Here is a 6,000-nt window from a genome sequence, read left to right on the forward strand (position 1 = left end):
AAAGGTTGTGGGTTTCTGTACACTACAGGAAGGACTCATGAAGATCAGAGGCCAAAGAGGTGAGCCCTCGGGATACCATTAAGCCCCTTGAGTAAGACAAGGTTGTCTTTGATGTCTCTTTCTACAGAGTGCTTGAAAATCCACAAAGCATGTTACTAAGAACACACATTGACATCAGTTATCTCGGGCTCCCCCAACAGCCCTATAAGGAAACAAGGAAACCTTATTATCCTCCTGCCCCTTATCTGCTACTCTCTTATGGTACTTAGAACATTAAATCTCAACCTCTCTACCTTAGTTATTTATGCACATGTCTAATTTCTCTACACTGAACAGATGCCAGAGCAAGCACCACACAGGGTCTGGTCATCTTTGAACCACCACCCCATTCCATTCATTGCTTTATGGTGGCTAGACTTCAGTAAGCACTCAAAGTAAAGATAGGGAAGGGCTTAGAGGGAGAGAAGGAGAAAGAAAAGTATATGATTGAGTAAGACAACCTTGTCTTACTCAAGGGGCTTAATGGTATCCCGAGGGCTCACCTCTTTGGCCTCTGATCTTCATGAGTCCTTTCTGTAGTGTACAGAAACCCACAACTGTCCTGATTGGTTTTCATTATAGGAGTTAAACTGTTCTCTGGAACATCCACTGACAACTACGGACTATTTATATTTAAATTAACTAAAATTATATAAAATTAAAAGTTTCTCCTTTTCAAAAAATGTTTCTCCTTTTCACTAAGCACAATCATGTACTCATGAACCTATAGGTTGCTAGTGTCCACTGGTGCTGTGGGATGGTCTGTATGCCAAATTGCTCTGATTGGTCAATAAATAAAACACTGATTGGCCAGTGGCCAGGCAAGAAGTAGGTGGGACAAGGAGAGAGGAGAATTCTGGGAAGCGGAAGGCTGAGGCGGAGAGACACTGCCAGCCGCAGCCATGACCAGCAACATGTGAAGACTCCGGTAAGCCACCAGCCACGTGGCAAGGTATAGATTTATGGAAATGGATTAATTTAAGCTATAAGAACAGTTAGCAAGAAGCCTGCCACGGCCATACAGTTTGTATGCAATATAAGTCTCTGTGTTTACTTGGTTGGGTCTGAGTGGCTGTGGGACTGGTGGGTGACAGAGATTTGTCCTGACTGTGGGCAAGGCAGGAAAACTCAAGCTACACACTGGATTGCAAAACACCGATAGGATCCATTTTGCTCACTGTAGATGCTCTACTGGATAGTGCTAGTATGGGGGTAGGGGCCCCTAATTAAACAGAGTGGGTTCCCACCCTGCCTCTGAGATCCACGCAATTCATTTCTACCCTCAGTATCCATGCACTGAACATTAGGATATTCACAGAGAATTATACCCATAGCTCATTCACATGGCCTCTACATGGATACCTCTATGTGGTATCAGCAAAGCCCTAGAGGCTGATGTTTAGACAGTAGGAAGTGATGAATCAGGAGACAAGGAACCCAAGTAGATGGGACAGACTGTCTGATGTGCAAACCATAACTCCACTCATCCCCTCTATAAGAAAACCATCCCACCTCTCCAGATCTTATTATCTCCATCTCCCAACTAGGAAAACGTCATTATTCACTTCTCATTACTTCCCTGCAGAAAGGATAGAGAGAGATTCTGACTCAAGGACTGATGTACAGTATGTGGTCAAGAACAGAAAAAACACAGAACTGAATTATTATAAAATATTTGTATTATTATTATGTTCATGACTTTTATCTAAACACTGATGCACCCTGGGAGCAAGGGGACAAACTTTGAAGGTCCAGTAATGTGCTCTACACAAAGCAGACAGAAAACATATCTTCATGCTACAAATCAAATGGTGTTTCTATCCTGATTAGAAATGTCAATGCCTTCCCATCACCCTGGGAAAAAACTCATACCCCCTCCCTATTACCTGAAGTTCTCAGGCGTCCACCTGCTCTGATCCACTCCTCTCAGCAGCCATGCTCACGCCATTCTCAACATGCGGAGCTTGGGCCTTCTCAAGATCTTGCACTTGGTGTTTGTCTACCTAAACGGACTTCTCCAGACCCTCAGTGAATGTCCTCCTCCTTCATGTTCACTACCACAGTGGGCCCCTGCTGTCTCCGTCCAGTCACTCCCTGCTTGTCTTCATGGCATTCACAGAACACTTCTTTTAAAAAAAAAAAAATTTAAAGTTTTGTTTTCCCATTTTAGATACCAACCACAGTTCCCCCTCCCTCCCCACCTCCCATTTACCCCCACCTTCCCCCCACTTCACCCCCCATCCACTCCTCAGAGAGGGTAAGGCCTCCCATGGGGAGTCAACAAAGCACAGAACAGTTCTTTAGATGGTGACTGGCGATCATCTGTCTCCTTACTCAAAAACTAATCCAGTGTTTGTTTAATCAGTAACTAGACCATATGCCCAAAGAGGGCAGCGACATTACTCTTACCCTGTGCCTAAAACGGTGCCCAGAACATCATAGATTTCCAATAAATTTCAATATTTAAACAAAAATCTCTAAGAGTAATTAGCTGACCTTTATTTTTCTTTTTTCTCTTATTTATTTTTTTTTCCAGACAGGTTTCTCTGTATAGCTTTGGAACCTATACTAGAACTCACTCTGTAGACCAGGCTGGCCTCGAACTCACAAAGATTCATCTGTCTCTGCCTCCTGAGGGCTGGGTTTAAAGGTGTGCACCACCACGCCCAGCACCATATACCCTTCTCTTAAAACCTCCTGTTGCCCTTCAGTGTGCAAATAGACATGAAACAGATTCTACATTGGCAGAACTAAGGAATGCAAGATTATAGGAGCCTAGACAAGGAAATGATACCTTCAGCTTCAATGAGCCCAAAAACCTCCTCATTGGAGATGATAACACATGAACATTATCTAAAAGTAGAGTTGGTGCTCTCTCAGGTTCTAGGACTCTTCTGATCTAACTGTGTACTCCCTGGAGCCTGGGTGTTTGGAATCAAAACATGTCTGCACCAGTCCCAACTGAGGCACAATGGAGAGTTCTTTCATGGATCAAATGTTCTCCAAGTTCCCTGTCTGTAAATGGTAAATAACAATAGTATGATGTGCTGTCCTAATTAGCTTTAACTATCAATTTGACATAGCCTATAATAATCTGAGAAGGAAATTGCCTAAATAAGATTGGCCATAGGCATGTCTATGAGCCTTGATTGTAATTGGTGTAGGAGGGCACAGCCTACTGTGGGTGGTACCATTCCCTAGGCAGGTGTTCTTAAGCTGTATAAGAAAGAAGCTAGCTAGGCATGATCCAATAAGGAAGCTATCAAGCAGTGTTTGTCCATGGTTTCTATTTTAAGTCCTTGCTTTAGCTTCTGTCCTGACTTCCTTCAATGATGGACTGTAAACTAATAGATGAAACAAACCCTATTCTCCCTAAGTTGTTTTTAGTTTTTAATAAAAAAAAAAATCTGACTAGGACATGTTCCCTATGGGGTTGATTTGATAATTAAAGTGAGATATCCACTTAAAAACACTACACAATAATATTAAATATGAAGCCATTTTCTAAGGAGATATAAAGCTGCTAGGAAAGGTAACAAGAGCTGACAGTAGACTGAATTTACATGGTTTAATTGGCACTTCAGCTACACAACTAACTGTTTAACATGCTTTCAGTGACCTACACAGATAAGCATAGGGATGTCCAGTACCGCAAACAAACAAATAATACATAAATTGGAGGCAGGGGAACTCTTCATTTCTCTGCAAAAGATGTTTCACAAACACCACTGGGTGCTAAAGAGCTGCATGCAAATTGTCCTTGTCCTGGCCCTGTATCTCTCTTCCTGGCATGGGCAAGCCCCTGCATCTCTGACAGATTCTAGAATGGACTGCAGGCTAGAATAGCAGGCCACTGGGGTATGATCTGAGTGGTGCGGAGGCAGCCACACCTAAGAGGTGGAGAAACTTAGTTAGGACAAAGAGTCTTGGGACCACAGGAATCACGGAGCTGCTGACAGAGACAGGCAGACCTTCTTTGTACAAAGTATTCCAGGAAGCGTGCACAAGCCTAGAGAACAGAAGGCATTTCATTGTTAATTAACACATGCTTCATACTGGGACCGAGGATGGAGCTGCTAAGAGACACTGGGAGGCAGGTGGGGATGGACTAGGGGCTCTGGGCAAGCCTCGGCACAGGGCTTCACTCTGTGGAGCTCAGAGTATAGCTGAGTTTGAGGCTGCTCACGCCCGTTTGTGATCTGACCCTTCTCAGATGGCCATTTCCAAGTTATGACCCCAGCGCTATTCCTTCCTCACTAGCCCAACTATGCGACTCGCAACCTGCCCAGACACTTGTAAGCCTTGGGCTTCCTCCTCGAAGGCTTTTTTTTCCTCTTCCCTTCCTGGAAGTTTCCTACTTCCTCTCTAAGACCCTTCTCTCATCCAGGTTCCTCCAAAAGGCTCAAGAGAGGAGCAGCCAGGTACTCCCATTTCCACACCTCTGTCATCTTGAACTTCCTTCTCAAGCACACAAGCAAAAATGCCTGGTTGGGACAGTGTGCTGTTTCCAGTGCAGGGCTCTGAGCTCCTGAGAAGCAGGCGGCCGTGCCTTAGTGCTGGCTGGGCTGAGGTACCGGATGCAGCTCTCAGCACTCCAAAGCTGCCCACGCTGCTGTTCGGCAGCTCCTGTTTTTACCCCAAACCAGGAGCTTCTAACTGAAGTCCTACCTAATAATATTCCTCTCCAGAGAAACATGCCAGCCCTTCAGATCCTCCCACCCCGTGGCCACACTCCCATCAGTCCCCACCCCACCCCACCCCGCGTGCTTTCTTTTCATCTCAAGTATACTTTGGGAAGCATCACTTTCGTTTCTTGGAATTTCTTGTTGTTGTTAATTTCATTTTTTGAGAGTTTTATACATGAGTACTGTATTTACACCATTTCTACCCCCCTTTCTCTCCCTCCAACTCTGCCCATGCCCTACCTCCCTCTCAAATTGTTGACCTCTTCTTAATTATTATTGTATATATATTTAATATATTATATATAAAAGAATTAAGTGTGTATACAATAATATTAATGTCTAGTGCAAGTTCTGGTAGATAGCATGTCCTCAAATAAATAGGTGGGTTTTCTTTTTTCCATATGGCTAAATCAATGAGTAAATGGAGGCTTTGTGCCTCTTAGGTCAAGTAACACTGCCGTGATCTCTCTTATACCGTTAGGAGTCTATACATGGAAAAATCTATGTTAGTAGAGCTTAGAACTTCATCACTAGTGCTGAACAGATAAGATGTGCAGCACACCTGCTCCAATAGCTCCTGAGAAAGTCACTGAACCAAAATGACAAGACAATTGTGATCCATAATAAGAGTGAAATTGCAAGGCACTTAGCCGAGTTCATCAGAGTAGAGCAGTTGATGGGAACCCACAGGAATAAGGGTCCTAAATGGCAAGGAGTTGATGGGGATGGGACAGCTGGGGATGAGAAATAAAGAAGACAAAAGCAAAAGCTGGGACGAGGTCTTGCATAAGCTGGTGGCTTATGTCAAGCAAGTTTGTTAAGAAGTACAGCATCGTACATACTATTTGCAGGGAGGAGATGGGTGATGATCCTCAGAAAACTGAATCAAGCTATGTTGGGAAAGAGGACATGGGACACCTCAGACAGACAGCAGGACTGAAAACCACAGACCTTCATGGGAGAAAGCCAGGTTCCCAGGAACTGAAAACTTATCTCTTTTGAGGTCCTGACCCCAGCCTCAGCCTCAACCTTGCCAAGTCTGCCCTAGGCAAGGACACAGAACTACCATTCCCTTGGTCCTTTCATCTGGGCCTCTGAGAAAGCCTTGGGTCAATCTGGCTCCTGACAAACAATGAAGGACATCATGTGAAGGAGGTGTTAGAGAATTGTGTGTGCACACGTGTGTGCAGTACACACAAAGGCCAGAAGAGGGTGTCTGGTGTCCTCCTCTATCACTCTGTGCCTTGTTCCTTTGAGACAGGGTCTCTTGCTGATC

The sequence above is a fragment of the Peromyscus maniculatus genome, chromosome 2 (genome assembly GCF_049852395.1).
Source record: "Peromyscus maniculatus bairdii isolate BWxNUB_F1_BW_parent chromosome 2, HU_Pman_BW_mat_3.1, whole genome shotgun sequence".
In the NCBI taxonomy this organism is placed as follows: domain Eukaryota; kingdom Metazoa; phylum Chordata; class Mammalia; order Rodentia; family Cricetidae; genus Peromyscus; species Peromyscus maniculatus.